The sequence below is a fragment of the Octopus sinensis genome, linkage group LG15, assembly GCF_006345805.1.
Source record: "Octopus sinensis linkage group LG15, ASM634580v1, whole genome shotgun sequence".
In the NCBI taxonomy this organism is placed as follows: Eukaryota; Metazoa; Mollusca; class Cephalopoda; order Octopoda; family Octopodidae; genus Octopus; species Octopus sinensis.
Window position 1 is genome coordinate 41,181,591 of NC_043011.1, and position 15,990 is coordinate 41,197,580.

At 38.9% G+C, this 15,990-nt stretch overlaps 1 protein-coding gene across 1 annotated transcript in view; it reads right to left on the bottom strand.

The window, feature by feature from the left end:
* The window catches only part of LOC115219777 (aconitate hydratase, mitochondrial), a 64,221-nt gene that overhangs the window by 37,408 nt on the left and 10,823 nt on the right, over positions 1-15,990 (bottom strand). The window lies entirely within an intron of this gene.

The window sequence follows — 15,990 nt, forward strand, 5'->3', positions numbered from 1 at the left end:
CCACCTGTCTTTGTCTTTTGTTTTTTTGTGAATTCTCCCGATATATATATATATATATATATATATAGGGGAGAGTTCACAAAAAAAACAAAAGACGAAGACAGGTGAGGTACAAAACAAACAGATGTATTAGTATAATGCTCAGGAATAGAAAAAGTCTTTTACGTTTCGAGCCTACGCTCTTCTACAGAAAGGGACACAGAAAAAAACAAGGAGAGAAAAAAAATGTGTGTAGTGGCTACCAATCTATCATGGTGACTGTATATCTCTTATTATAAAAGGCAGATTTTATCTGCCTCCCTTTGGGAGTTATACAAATCTACAATATAGGATTTCTTCAATTACAATTTACCTAGCATTTTTTAGAGTACAATGCATCGCGTCATGCCAGGTCCAGTTTTTAAAATTTAAACTCCAATTAAGCAAAATTTACAGAAAACTCACATTCTGGTGTGTGTGTCAAATGCTTTTCTTAGTCTGGTTTACACCACACGCAAACGCACACACACAGTGGGCAACGAATAAAATGAAAGTAAATAGCGACAGAGTGATTTGAGCAAGACTAAACTGAAAGTATTTAAACCACTACTCAAAAAATAAAGAAACACAGCAAACAGAAACAAATAAATACATAACGATTTAATCCTCACACAATTTCTTCAATTAGAGTTTACCTAAGATTTTTCAGAGTACTTCAGTGGGTGATGCCATAAAAAATTTCTTTAAATTTTACCACCAATTAAGACAAAATTTGAGAAAACTCAATATTTTAACATATCACTCCGAAAACATTGATGTACATGTGTGCGTGCATGAGTGTGTGTGTCTCATTCCTCACACACACGCATACACATACATATACAACTACATACAAACACGTGTGTGTTTGTTATTAGTAAAAAAGGCGCCAAAACTCAACTCACTTATCATTCCAACACATTTGCAAAGACACACGGACGGACAGAAAAGGTAAATTGGTTTTTATTTTACTCTGTATATATTTTATTATATAATATTATATATAGATATATGTATATATAATTGCAGTATGAAACAGTGTTTATGTATAAACAGACGACACTTATATATAGTTACCAAGCCGCCCGAATTTACCTATTCATATTTAAATGAGAATATCAGAGCAAATCTCTTTAGTACATTCGTGAAAACACGTATTATACTTCGTAAACACTTCAACTACAGTTTTGTACAAAAATCGAAGTGTAATTTTAATTCCGTGAATTATGGGAGATTTTTTTCCGAAATTTGTTCCTATTGTGTTTTCAAAATTTGTAATTCTGACAAAAAATGGATACAAATTCATTATATCAAGCAGCGAGTCAGAATTCAAAGGATTTTCTACTGAAGACCTTCATAAATCTAACTCTATGACTGAAAAAAAAAAGCATCTTTATATAAGAGTGAAGTTGTGTGTCTGTCTCCTACGATTTAGATTCCTAACTACTCCCACATTTTGCGGTGCAGTTTAACCAAAAGCGGGTATCTTTTAGTCGTCATTCATATCGAGCCCTTCTGGGTATTAGCGTGCGTCTACGATGTGTCTACGATTTAAAAAAAATTTACCATCGTATTTTTCCATTTTTATGCATTTTTTTCGCTATTATATAAGGGAAGTAACTCTCTAAAAATATCTACGATGTGTCAATGATTAAAAGAAAATTTGCCTTCATTTTTTTTCAATTTTTAATGCATTTTTTTGCTATTTTTTGGCTATAACTCTCTAAAAATGCTTATATATTTATTTCCCTTACAACCCGAGCAACGCCGGGCGATACTGCTAGTATATATATATATATATACACACACACACACGATAGGCACACAGTTTTAAGGGGGTGAAGATTAGTTGATTACATCAACCCCAGCACATAACTGGTACTTTATTTTATTCTTTTCTACTCTAGGCACAAGGCCCGCAATTTTGGGGTGGGGCTGGGGGCAGTTGATTAGATCGACCCCAGTATGCAATTGGAACTTAATTTATTGACCCTGAAAGGATGAAAGGCAAAGGTGACCTCGGCAGAATTTGAACTCAGAACATAATGAGAGACGAAATACCACTAAGCATTTCGCCCGGGGCCAGTCAATTAGATCAACCCCAGTACACAACTGATTTGAACCCAGAACATAAAGAGCCAGAGCAAAATCCTGCTAGGCACTTTGTCCAACTCACCAATGATTGTGCCAGCTCACAACCTTTTTATAATAATAATAATAATAATAATAATAATAATAATCCTTTCTACTATAGGCACAAGACCTGAAAATTGAGGCAGGAGTTTAGTCGATTACATCAACTCCAGTACTCAGCTAGTACTAATTTTGCTGACCCAGAAAGGAGGGAAGGCAATGTGAACCCCAGTGGAATTTGAAGTCAGAACATAAAGACAGACGAAAAACTGCTAAGCATTTTGCCTGGCATGCTAATGATTCAGCCATAATGGTTTCAAATTTGAGAAGTGGTTAATCAATTCCATCAACCCCAGTATTCGACTGGTACTTTATTTTATCGACCTTTGAAAGGATGAAAGTCAAATTCATCCTCAGCAAGATTTCAACTCAAAAAACATACAGAATCGAAACAAATACCACACAAAGCACTTTTGACAGCACCAATGGTTCTGCCAATCCACTGGCCTAGTAATAACAACTTCATGTAATTGCCACAAGGGCAATCGACGAGAGGACATTGCAAGGTCAAATTGTGAAACCGATTTCAAATTTCAGCACAAGTCCAGCAAGTCCGGGGAAGGGGGTTAAGCCGATTACGTCGACCCCAGTGTGTAACTGGTACTTATTTTATCTACAGGCGGCGAGTTGGCAGAAACGTTAGCACATTGGACGAAATGCTTAGCGGTATTTTGTCTGCCGCTACGTTCTGAGTTCAAATTCCGCCGAGGTCGAATTTGCCTTTCATCCTTTCAGGGTCGATTAAATAAGTACCAGTTACGCACTGGGGTCAATGTAACCGACTTAATCCGTTTGTCTGTCCTTGTTTGTCCCCTCTGTGTTTAGCCCCTTGTGGGTAGTAAATAAATAGGTACTTATTTTATCTACCCCACCCCACCCCCCACCCAAAAAAAAAAAAAGGATGAAAGGCAAAGTTGACCTTGGCAGAATTTGAACTAAGAATGTAGAGATGGACAAAATGCTGCTCTGCATTTTGCCCGGCATGCTAACAATTCGGCCAGCTCACAGCCTTAGGTCAAATGGTAATAATAATGCATTCTAACATTAACTAACAAATTTAAGAACAAGACTGATTTCTTATTTCGTCGTTGAGTGAGGATGTCAGGATTCCACGAGATGAAAATTCGGTTAAGTGAGACAAGAATCTAAATACCATTAACCATTTAGCATTGTCTTTTACTAGACCTGTTATCTCACTGTAAGAGTGGTTGAGGAGGAGAGAGTTAGCAAAGAACATGATGTTAACAGTAGAAGAATGCTGCAATGTCTGAGGAATCAAGATTCTAATGCTGACATTTTTGGTAGTTGGAAGAAACTTTCTTCAGAATCTAAAGAAAATATCTCTTTAACACTTATCATTTGGCTGAAGTTGTTATTCACCAACAGCTAAACTATCAGCAACAAGCTAAGGGAGTTGCTACGTGGTTGCATGATATGCTAGAAACAGCAGCCAAATCTATTTCCAAAGCCTACCATAGCATCCATGGAGGCACATGGCCTAGTGGTTAGAGCAGCGGACTCGCGGTCGAGGGATCGTGGGTTCGAATCTCAGACCGGGCGATGTGTGTGTTTATGAGCGAAACACCTAAGCTCCACACGGCTCTGGCAGAAGATAATGGTGAACTTCTGCCGACTCTTTCGCCACAACTTTCTCTCACTCTTTCCTCCTTCGTCTTGCAGCTCACCGGCGTCCCGTTCCAGGTGGGGAACCTATATGCCAAGGAAACCAGGAAACTGGCCCTTCTGAGCCAGGCAGGCATGGCTCGAGAAGGAACAAACAACAACAACAACAATAGCATTATCATCATTTAATATCCACTTCTCCATGCCTGCATGGGTCAGTCCGGAATTTGTTGAAGCAGATTTGTTGAGGAAATACAGAGGGAAATAAGAGAATGAAAGTGGAAATAAAAGATTGTAGTTGCAGTTCCATTATTTATGTAAAATTTCTACTTTCATTCTCTGATTTCCCTCTGGGAATCATCATCATCATCAAACGATGATGATGATGATGATGATGATGATGATTCCCTTATTCCCTATCTCTTCCTTTTCTACAATGATTGCTTATTTCGAGCTCAAACATTTACCTCTATTTAACAATCTCACATAGTCTCTGAAAGAGGGACATCCATAATATCCCAGAAACATCTGTAAGACTATATCTGTATCTCTTTCCTTATAAATGTCCTGAAAATTCCTCACAGCCTAGGCTTTGTTATCTCTTTTTGTCTAATATTAATATATATATATATATATATATACACATACATATATATATACATATATACACATACATATATATATACACACATATATACACATACATATATATATACACACATATATACACATACATATATATATACACACATATATACACATACATATATATATACACACATATATACACATACATATATATATACACACACATATACACATACATACATATATATACACACACATATACACATACATATATATATACACACACATATATACACATACATATATATATACACACATATATACACATACATATATATATACACACATATATACACACATATATACACATACATATATACACATACATATATATACATACATATATATATACATACATACATATATACACATACATATATACACATACATATATATATATACACATATATACACATACATATATATATACACACATATATACACACATATATACACATACATATATACACATACATATATATACATACATATATATACATACATATATATATATACATACATATATACACATACATATATATATACACACATATATACACACATATATACACACATATATACACATACATATATACACATACATATATATACATACATATATATACATACATATATATACATACATATATATACATATATATATATATATATATACATATATATACATACATATGTATATATATATATATATATATATATATATATAGGCTTCCACACAGTTTTCACCAACAAAATTCATTCACAAAGTATCAGTCAGCCCAGTGCTATAGTACAAGACACTTGTACAAGGTACTGTGCAATGGGACTGAACCTGAAGCCACATGATTGCAAAGCAAGCTTCTTAACCACTTAGCCATGACTGTGCCTATAAATTAATAAAATAAAATATGAAATAAATAAAATGTAAAATAAATAAACAACAATTACACCATGAGAGATCCTGAGAGCCTTTAAAGAGACTTTAAAATCCCACACAAGAAATTTCAGGAATGACTTCAGTTTCAGTTCACGGAGTCAGATTTAGTTGTACTTGTTTGTCAAGTACCACTGCATAAAAAGTAGTACAAATACAATACGTAAAAATCGGAGTGTGCAACCTCATACACATACAGACAAAAAGCTACGCAAGTGGGTTAAAAAGAAGAAAAGAAGCTAAAACACAACAAAAAAAAACACGAATGAAGGCGTTCTGTTCGATATTCATTTCTTTGACAAATAATAAACGATGACAATGGATGTTGTTGTGAAAGCCCAAACAGCTTTGTAGACAACTTGGTAAACGCATATAGACTAAACAACCTATCCATCCATCCAACCACTTTGCCTATTTGTTTTTGAGAGGGTCATGGAGGGAGAGTCCTCAGGTGCCCTTCTCCATAGTGTCCCATCAGAAGCAACCATCATTACACTTTCTGGCTGGATTCCCAAGTACGATTAACTGAGACAATGGATTTTATCCAACCATCTCGTTTTTGTTCTATCCCTAGGTCCGCTGACATTTGGGTTGGCTTGTCCCGAGGAACCCATCCCAAGGAACTCGTCTTGAGGAGCCCGTCTCGAGGAACCCGTCTCGAAGAACCCGTCTCGAAGAACCGTCTCGAGGAACCCGTCTCGAGGAACCCGTCTCGAAGAACCCGTCTTGAAGAACCCGTCTTGAAGAACCCGTCTCGAAGAATCTGTCTCGAAGAATCTGTCTTGCAATTCTTTCCTGTAACATTCTAATCACATGTCCTTAGTACCAAGTTGTGACCTTTCAATGCAGAGAGTAGTGGTTCGACCTGGAGAATTTCCTGATCTCCAAGCTATGCACCCTGTTGAGTAACATTACTCCAAGAGTCCTATCAAGCAAGGAACCCCATTTCAGACACATGTTTTCATTATTGTATTCTTCCAATCAATATTCAGCATTCATAACCACCGGAGAAGATACACATGGAAGCCAAACTGAAATGTATACATACATATCATCATCATCATTTAATATCCGTTTTCCATGCCAAACCAGACTCCTACCCTTCCTAATGCCAACCACTTTGCAGAGTGTACTGGGTGCATTTTATATGGCACCAAAACTGATGAGGTCACCAGGTAACTATATAAATACACACACACACATAATTGTGCAAAAGACAGAAAGGAAATCTGAGCAGGTATATGCCTAACCATCGGGTGACAGGTGTATGGGGTTATCTCTTAAATGTCATGTCATTCTATCAGTTAGGGTACAATTGAGGGCTTGGTTATTTCCCTCTAAATTCTTCCATCTTTTCCTTGACAACTTTCTGAACACTCTCCCTCTCTCACACACACACACACACACATACACACATCCTACTGTCTTAAAAAAGAAAAGACGCATTAGATATGCCTAAAAATCAAGTAGGATGGTCACAACTAGAAGGCCTTGATCTGGTGGATCACAGCTGATTTAGAAGCTAAATAGCAAATTTACGTGGAAAAAGGTGTGGTCTGGTGATAGGGAGGGCATCTGGTTTTAGAAGATCTGCTTTATTAAACTCTGACCTACCCATACAAGCATAGAAAAAAGGACATTAAAAATGTGGTGGTGGTGGTGGTGAGTGAAGGGGAGAGGGGTATAACAACCTAATTTGTGACCCAGTCACAAGCACAGCACATATGAATAAAACACACAGGCACCCATCCACCCGTAACTCATATCCCATTACTCATAAATGACGCACAACTCAAATATTTCCGATATTATGTAGAAACTAAATCATTATTCACCAATGACCTTTCGTAGTAACTATGTCTTAACAAGCCGATGATCAGAGCCTCATCGTGGTCATTCAACTTACAAGAAATAGTAGCTAAATTTTCCTCATATACCACTCTACTACTTTGAAAATGGTGTTCATTTGCAAAACAAGTTGCTTTTACACGTTGTTACGGTGCATGGTCAGGAGGCTACAGTGCTGCATTCATGATTGTTCAATTCCTGAATCAGATGGTGTGTTGTATTCTTGAACAAGGGTTCAAGACCCATGTGTACGGAAAACTCACTTATATGCCCCAATATTAGACTATTTTCCTTAGTCAATACATGATGATTGCTTATAAGCTTTAAGCTTATAAAATATGATTATCATCTACAGAACTTCGTTTCATGTTGCTCCAGTCCATTCAGCTGTAAATGAGTTCCAGCAACAACTGGGAAGTTAATCCTGCAAAGGACTGGCACCCCATCCAGGGAAGGGAAGTGTTGTAATCTCAGTTACTAATATGTCATGAAAGCTGGGTTTAGCTCTGGCCTTCTGAGTCCTTGGGCTCATAAGAGACCCTAAGGGTTTTCTATATCATCCTCATTGTTTTTAAAGTCCACTTCTTTAAGCCTGCATGGATCAAAAAGAATTTGTTGAGGTAGATTTTTCTATGCCTGGATGCTCTTCCTGACACCAACCCATACCTTTTTTCAAACAAAGTAATAATCCTTTAGTGCAATGGCTCTCAACCAGGGTCCACATGACCATGAGGTCAGTCTACCCTGACATCAAGCTGACTTGACTATGCAGTATTCATCATGAAATGCAAATTGTCTCGAAAGACAACTACTTTATTCAATGTGTCCTTTCACTTCATTTAAGACAACAGAAATGTGGCTGTTGTTTTTAGCACGTCCAGTGACCATGCAGAGAATCTCATGTTGGCTCCAAAAATATGGTTGAATATTTAGGCCAGTTTGAATGCAAAATGGTTAATGCCCATCTTCTGTGCTCCATAGGTTGGGTGGTCTGACAAGGTCCAACAGGCCAGAAGTCTGCATTGCGTCTGTTTTTGGTCTGGTTTCTATGACTAAATGCCCTTCCTAATACCAACTACTTTAGAGAATGTACTGGATGCCTTTTTTCCTAACACAGGTACTAATGAGGTCAGTAAGTAAGTCCCAAGACAAAGAAAGGAACCTCGTCTGAGTGGGGTTACAGTAGAGGGGGAGGTGACTTTATGCCAGGTGCTGAAAGGATAAAGTATGATAGAAGGACTATCAGGTGTCTTGCTACAGAGAAGATACATGGCTACCTTGCAATATATAAAGGGTGGGAGCCACACGTAACCAAGGTGCCACATGGTGTGACAGAACTCAGGACAGCGTGGTTAGAAATCAAACTTCCTATCCATACTGGCATGCCTGTACTTGTCATAACAAACACATGGATGGATGGAAGGATGCATTCACCAATCCACATACATAGACACAGAAGCCTGGCCAGCTCCTGTCAAACCATCCAACCCATGCCAGCATGGAAGGAGGACATTAGACAATGATGATGATTTTTCTCTTATTCTCTTACATGTTTCAGTCATTTGACTGTGGCCATACTGGAGCACCGCCTTTAGTTGAGCAAATCGATCCCCAGAGCTTATTCTTTGTAAGTCTAGTACTTGTTCTATCAGGCTCTTTTGCCGAAATGCTAAGTTACGGGGACGTAAACACACCAGCATCGGTTGTCAAGCGATGTTGGGGGGACAAACACAGACACACATACATATATATATATGTATATATATGTGTATGTATATATATATATATATATATATATAGTTAATCCAAACATGAAAACACAACAACACAAGGACGTGGAACAAGTATAGTGTTATTGGACGCTCAGGAAAGGAAAGAAAGAAGGAGGATTTAACGTTTCGAGCGGAGCTCTTCGTCAGAAACATAGGAAAAGGAAAGATTCAAGGAAGGGAAGACAGGGAAAAAAAAATCGCCAACGGTACACACGCGGTCACACACATATATGACGGGCTTCTTCCAGTTTCCGTCTACCAAATCCACTCACAAGGCTTTGGTTGGCCTGAAGCTATAGTAGAAGTCACTTGACCAAGGCGCCACGCAGATTTCATAGATGGAAACTGAAAGGAGCCTGTCGTGTGTCTGTGTGTCTTTGTCCACCCCACCCCCACCCCACATCGCTTGACAACCAATGCTGGTGTGTTTACGTGTCCGTAACTTAGCAGTTCGGCAAAAGAGACCTGATAGAATAAGTACTAGGCTTACAAAGAATATGTCCTGGGGTCACTTTGCTCGACTAAAGGCGGTGCCCCAGCATGGCCACAGTCAAATGACTGAAAGAATAAAAGAATGTATGCATGTGTGTGTCCACGCGTATAATCATCCTTTAATATCCATTGTCCATGCTGGCATGGGCTGGATGGTTTGACCGGAGCTGACAAGCTGCACTAGATTCCAGTCCTGTTTGGCTTGGTTTCTATGGCTGGATGCCCTTCCTAATGCCAATCCCATTAATGTGAGCACTGGGTGCTTTTAATGTGGAACCACATGAGCACTTTTACATGGCATCAGCACAAGTGCTTTTTATGTGGCACTGGCACACAACTCTTGCAGGTCAATTCTCTCCACCAGGGGGAGTGACCTTAACACATCCTCAGTGGAGGACAGATGCTTCTTGAGACTCTTAAGGCCAATTACCTGGTTTCTATGAAATGTAAGTGACCAAGATCACAACAGGGCACTGGTCAGTCACAGGATTCAAGGCCATTGACCCCAATACTTGTCTGGTACATTATTTTATCTTTGACTTCAGTGAGATTTGAACTCAGAATGTATAGAGCTAGAGGAAATATTGTTATGCATTTTGTCCAACATGCTAACAATACTGCCAGCTTGCCTCGTGTGTGTGTGTGTGTGTAATGAAAGGAGGAGTAGTGCATTGTCTTTGACTTTTGGAGGTCACATCCACCTCCAGACTGCTGTAGCTGATAACCTATCCAAATATCTGTAGGTCAACGACATCTGATAAATGTCATTGAAAGTGGGAGGGGGGGCGACTGGAGGAGAAGAGAGAGAGCAACATCAGGTGCAAATGTACCTAACAGAGTGAAGTGCTGTCATTTGGCCTCAAATTGGCTCTGATCAATCAGACCCATGAGCAAGAGACACTCCAACCATCAGCCATGACTATCCGAACTTAATATTTTTTCAATCAGGTATAGTAGTCTACCTTGCACTACACTATCCAGCATAAACCTTTAAATAGAAAAAGTGGTAGTGTTAATTAAGGTAGATTTGGCTGCTATTTCCAGTAGGTCAAACAACCAGACAGGAACCCTTTCCAGGCCAAGGTGTAGTATGTTTATTGTACGTACGTGAACTATTTATCTTATACATCATCATTATCATGGCTTTACTGTCTTCTTTTCCATACTGTCATGAGGCAGATGGAAATCATTGAGGCACATTTTCTACAGCCATATGCCCTTCCTGTTGCCACTGAATGGTTTCTAAGTAAGGTAACCATTCCCCTTAACTAGACGTTTCTACAGAAGACTGAAAAGGGAGGTAGGTGAAAAAGCCAAGCTCACTATCTTCACTTTGGTGTTCATGCCTACCCTTACCTATTGTCATGAATTTTGGGTGCCACCAAAAGAATATGATTGCAAATACAAATGGCCAAAATGGGGGATCCTCAGAAGGGTCTCTGGAGTAATGCTACTCAATAGAAAAAGTGTAGCTTAGAAATCAGAGAGACACTCCAGGTAGAGCCACCACTTCTTTGAATTGAGAAATCACAGCTCAAATCCATGGACAAAGAATTGCTGGACAATTTTTACAGGCAAAAACCAACCGGCAAGAAACCCAGGGGTAGATCACAAGCAAGATGGTTGGATGATAACATCCATGAACTCGGATTGGTCTCACTTGAGGATCCAGCTGGATTCACCCCACCACTACCACAACCCTCCCAGGAATAAGTGGATGAAGATGAGATGAGATGAGACTGGAAACATATATGATGGTACTACTTGTATTAAGGCAATACTTGCTTACAACTATCACATAATATCAGGACTACCCCACCCCACTTCTCTCATACATTAACCCCTCATTTCTTAGCATAAAGCCACCCCATTTCCTTGGGTTTTGGAGTCTTGTGAGTGCATGGCAACTTCACTAGTGTTGGTGACATGAAAAGAGCACTCAATACATGCTGTAAAGTTGTTAAGAAGGGCATCCAGCTGTACAAACTATGCCAGAGTCAACATTGGAACAGGACTCAATCATTAGATCCATTGAATCCTATCAAACAATCCAACTCATGCCAGAATGTAATATAGATGTTAAATGATATATATATATATATATATATATGGATATCCTGTTGCTTATTTTGATTTTAATCATCTTATTTTGAAACTGTATGGATAATACACTCTCAGAGTGGTTAGCGTTAGGAAGGGCATCCAGCTGTAGAAACTCTGCCAGATCAAGATTGAAGCCTGGTGCAGCCATCTGGTTCACCAGCCCTCAGTCATACGTTCAGCCCATGCTAGCATGGAAAGCAGACGTTAAACGATGATGATGATGATGATGAATACCGTACTAAATTCTGGTGCCTCAACCTAAGTACCTAATTCATCTGAATCTAAATTATATATATATATATATATATTTTAAGGTAGCTGGCAGAATCGTTAGCACACTAGGTGAAATGCTTAGTGGTATTTTGTCTGCTGTTATGTTCTGAGTTCAAATTCTGCCAAGGTCAACTTTGCCTTTCATCCTTTCAGGGTCAATTAAATAAGTACCAGTTACACACTGGGATCAATGTAATCAACTTGTCTGTCCCCTATATGTTTAGCTCCCTGTGTGCAATAAAGAAATAAATGATATATGCGTGTGTTTGTTTGTGTGTGTGTGTGTGTGTGTATCAGCAATTATGCAGCACCAGCATGGGTGCATTAGTGCCGGTGCTGTGTAAATGCAGTGGTGCCAGTGGCATGTGAAAAGCACCCAGCACACTCTGTGAAATGGTTGTCATTAGGAAGGGTATCTGGATATAGAGACCATGCCACAACAGAGGTTAGGAGTGCCGGAGAGCTCCCTACTAGCCAGCTGCATGTCAAACTGTCCAACCCATGCCAGCATGGACGATGGATGTTAAACAAGGATGATGACGATAAGAGGTGACCCCCTTCAGTCATAAATGACCATGGGACTGCACCTAGAATGTTCCCTTCCGAGGCACAAGTCCAGGCAAGGTCATTTATGGAAGACCAGCATTCCCCCATGCATACCAGCCTCCCCTCTCCATGCCACTGATGATATCCAAGGGAAATGCAAAGGGGTTGATGCAGCTTTGCACCAGTGAGTTGCAACTCATTTCTACAGCTGAGTGAACTGGAGCAACGTGAAATAAAATGTCTTGCTCATGAACACAACACGCAGCCCGGTCCGGGAATTGAACTCACAACCTCACGATCATAAGCTCAATGTTCTGACCACTGAGCCATGCACCTTCACAATGACAATGATGATGCATATATATATATATATATATATATATATATATATATATTATATATATATATATATATATATATATATATATATATATATATATTTGCTTCCCAACCGAATTGTTGTGGATTAATAGGCACAATAGTGGCTGAATGGTAAGAAGTTCGCTTTCCAACCAAATGGTTCTAGGTTCAGCTCCACAGTATGGCACTTTAACCAGGCATCTTCTCCTATAATCTGAGGCCAACCAAAGCCTTGTAAGTTGATTTGGTGGAAACTGAAAGAAGCCCTATGTATGTATGTATGTATGTACGCCTGTATGTGTGTGTTTGTTACATACACAACAGGTTTTTTTGCTTTCTATTTCCAAAAAAACCAAATCCACCCGCAAGGCTTTGGTCAGCCTAGCATTGGCTATAGTAGAAGACACTTGTTCACGGTGCCATGCAATTATATTCCAATGAGTAATTTGTATAAACTCGTGTGAATAATTGGTACAAACGCGTGCGCCAGACCAAATCTAGACACATAAGTGTGCATAGAAGTTAAAAGTTACCCAAGCATGGAACATTAATCTAACAGAATGAACACAAGAAATTATCTAGTTACATCTCAATGAGTTTCAAAGACTCAAAAGCAATGGAGCAGAGAAGATAAGATGAAGTGGTAATTATATAATTAACTAGCTTAGTAATGGCTGAGTAATAAATTAATTCCATTCACAACTAAGTGATGCAAGGTTCAATCCTAAGGCAAGCCACATTTAGCAAAAGAGTCTGTGCATGAAATTTCAAAGATGGAAACTACAGAATATCATATTCTGTGTGTTTGTGTGTGTATATCTATTCTTTTATTTGTTTCAAGTCATTTGACTGAGGCCATGCTGGAGCACCGCCTTTAATCGAATGAACAGACCCCAGAACTTATTCTCTGAAAGCCTAGTACTTATTCTATCAGTCTTTTTTGCCGAAGCGCTAAGTTATGGGGACATAAACACAACAACATCAGTTGTGAAGTGATAGTTGAGGGGGGGGGGGGGAAACACAGATACACAGGCTCCTTTCAGTTTCCGTCTACCAAATCCACTCACAAGTCTTTGGTCAGCCTGAGGTTATAGTAGAAGACATTTGCCCAAGGTGCCATGCAGTGGGACTATACCCGAGTACATTGTTCTTTTATAAAACAAACCTCTTATAAAAACACATTAAGGAGGCAATAGATCTCTTACACTGACTACATACGAAGCCACTTTGAGGCAATGAACCTCTTACTCAAGTCCATTTAGGTATCAAAAATACAACCGTCTTGCCTGACCAGACTTCTCGCCTCAGAAAAACACCTGGCCGGCTCCAAGTCAGGCCAATCTAATATAAATCTATAGGTATCCTTGGGGAAGGAGTCCATTATCCTGAACAGGTCGCTGCATTTCAACATGTATAAGGAACCCTTTTTTGTCAAAAAGTAGGTTAAAACCATGGGAGTTTCTTATATATGGATAGTATTATAATACCTTACAAAACCGTTTTTCCAAATTTTAAGCCCCAAAATTCAGGGTGTTCCTTATACACCTTAAAATAAGGTACTTTCAAAACATCATTGCACTTAGTTTGGTGCTCTACCGATCCTGTCATTGTTGGAGGTCATTTGGAACTGATGATGACCTACGATCAAGAACATTCCACTCAGGACCATCCCATCTCCTTTTAAGACAGTAGAATGTGATCTGAGGAAAATGTATGAAAAGCACTTCAGCCTTGACTATCGATGGGGGAGTAATCCGAAAGAAATCCATTGAAGGTGTTCCAACCGCGACTATCCCGTCTTTTATACGACATGAGTGTGTGACATGAAGGAAATGTGGCTGCTATTTCTGGCGAATCGAGCAACCATTTAAAAGTGTGCTCTAAGATAATAAACATTGTAAACGCTGGGACACATAATATTGTCTCCAAAGTGTGCACCTGTGTGCGCTCACACATTTTACATCTAGCGCACAAAAAATTTTCAATCGTTTCTTTTTCCTTTTCTTTTTTTATTGAAGATGACTACTTGCATGGATGCACTCATACTTTGCAAAGATAGACAAAATTCACACATCATCATCATCATCGTCATTTAACGTCCGCTTTCCATGCTAGCATGGGTTGGACGGTTCAACTGGGGTCTGGGAAGCCAGAAGGCTGCACCAGGCTCCAATCTGATCTGGCAATGTTTCTACGGCTGGATGCCCTTCCTAACGCCAACCACTCCGTGAGTGTAGTGGGTGCTTTTTACGTGCCACCGGCACAGGTGCCAGACGAGGCTGGCAGACGGCCATGATCGGATGGTGCAAGCAAATATCAGAAAGAGAGAGAGAAATCACTGGACACAAGGCCAAACATTTGGAGTGAAGAGGAGAAAAAGTCAATTATATTAACTCGGTTAATGTAAAGATCTCCACCAGGGAACGAAAAAATAGTAATAAACCAGCCTGGTGGGTGTTAACAAGTATGTAAAAAGAAATATGGAAACAAACAATGTGCGCTGACGACCCCCGGGGTGGGGGCGGAGGGGGCTTTCGGAAAATTCACAAGATCCGATTTTTCCGTCATAACTTCCAGTAAAATGGATATATATTGATTTTTTTTTCTTTTACGGAATCCCACGTTTTTGGTTATGGAGGATCCAATTCGGAAAAATCTTTTTCAAAAATCGCATTTTCAAAATTCCGATCACCCCTTATATACCACCACCCACCACTTTCATTTTTCACTTTTCCGGAAGCATTTTTTTTTTTTTTTTTGCGAAATACGTAGAAAAATACGAAGGTTACGATTCTGAAAAAATTTAATTTAAATTTGAGTTTATTTTTTCCATATTCTTAATCTCGGTATTTTCCCACGTAGATTGATGGGGAAAAAATTCGAAAAAAAGTTTTTTTTTAAAGTTAAAAAACAAAAAAGAAACACTAATTTCACATGAATTACTTTGTCATATTACGACGGGAAATTACTCTGAAGGAAATTTTTGCAGAAAGGTGAGTACATTGATTGCATAATGTTATCAAAGTTTTGTGAGATTTGGCTGTTATTTCTAGCATGTGGATAGCCTGCTTGAAGGCCTGAGGGTATATATACAGAGTGATTCAAAAGTCTCCATACATAGGAAAAATTTATTTTTTTATATGAAACAGTTTATAAGATCCCCTGATCAGACCCATTTTA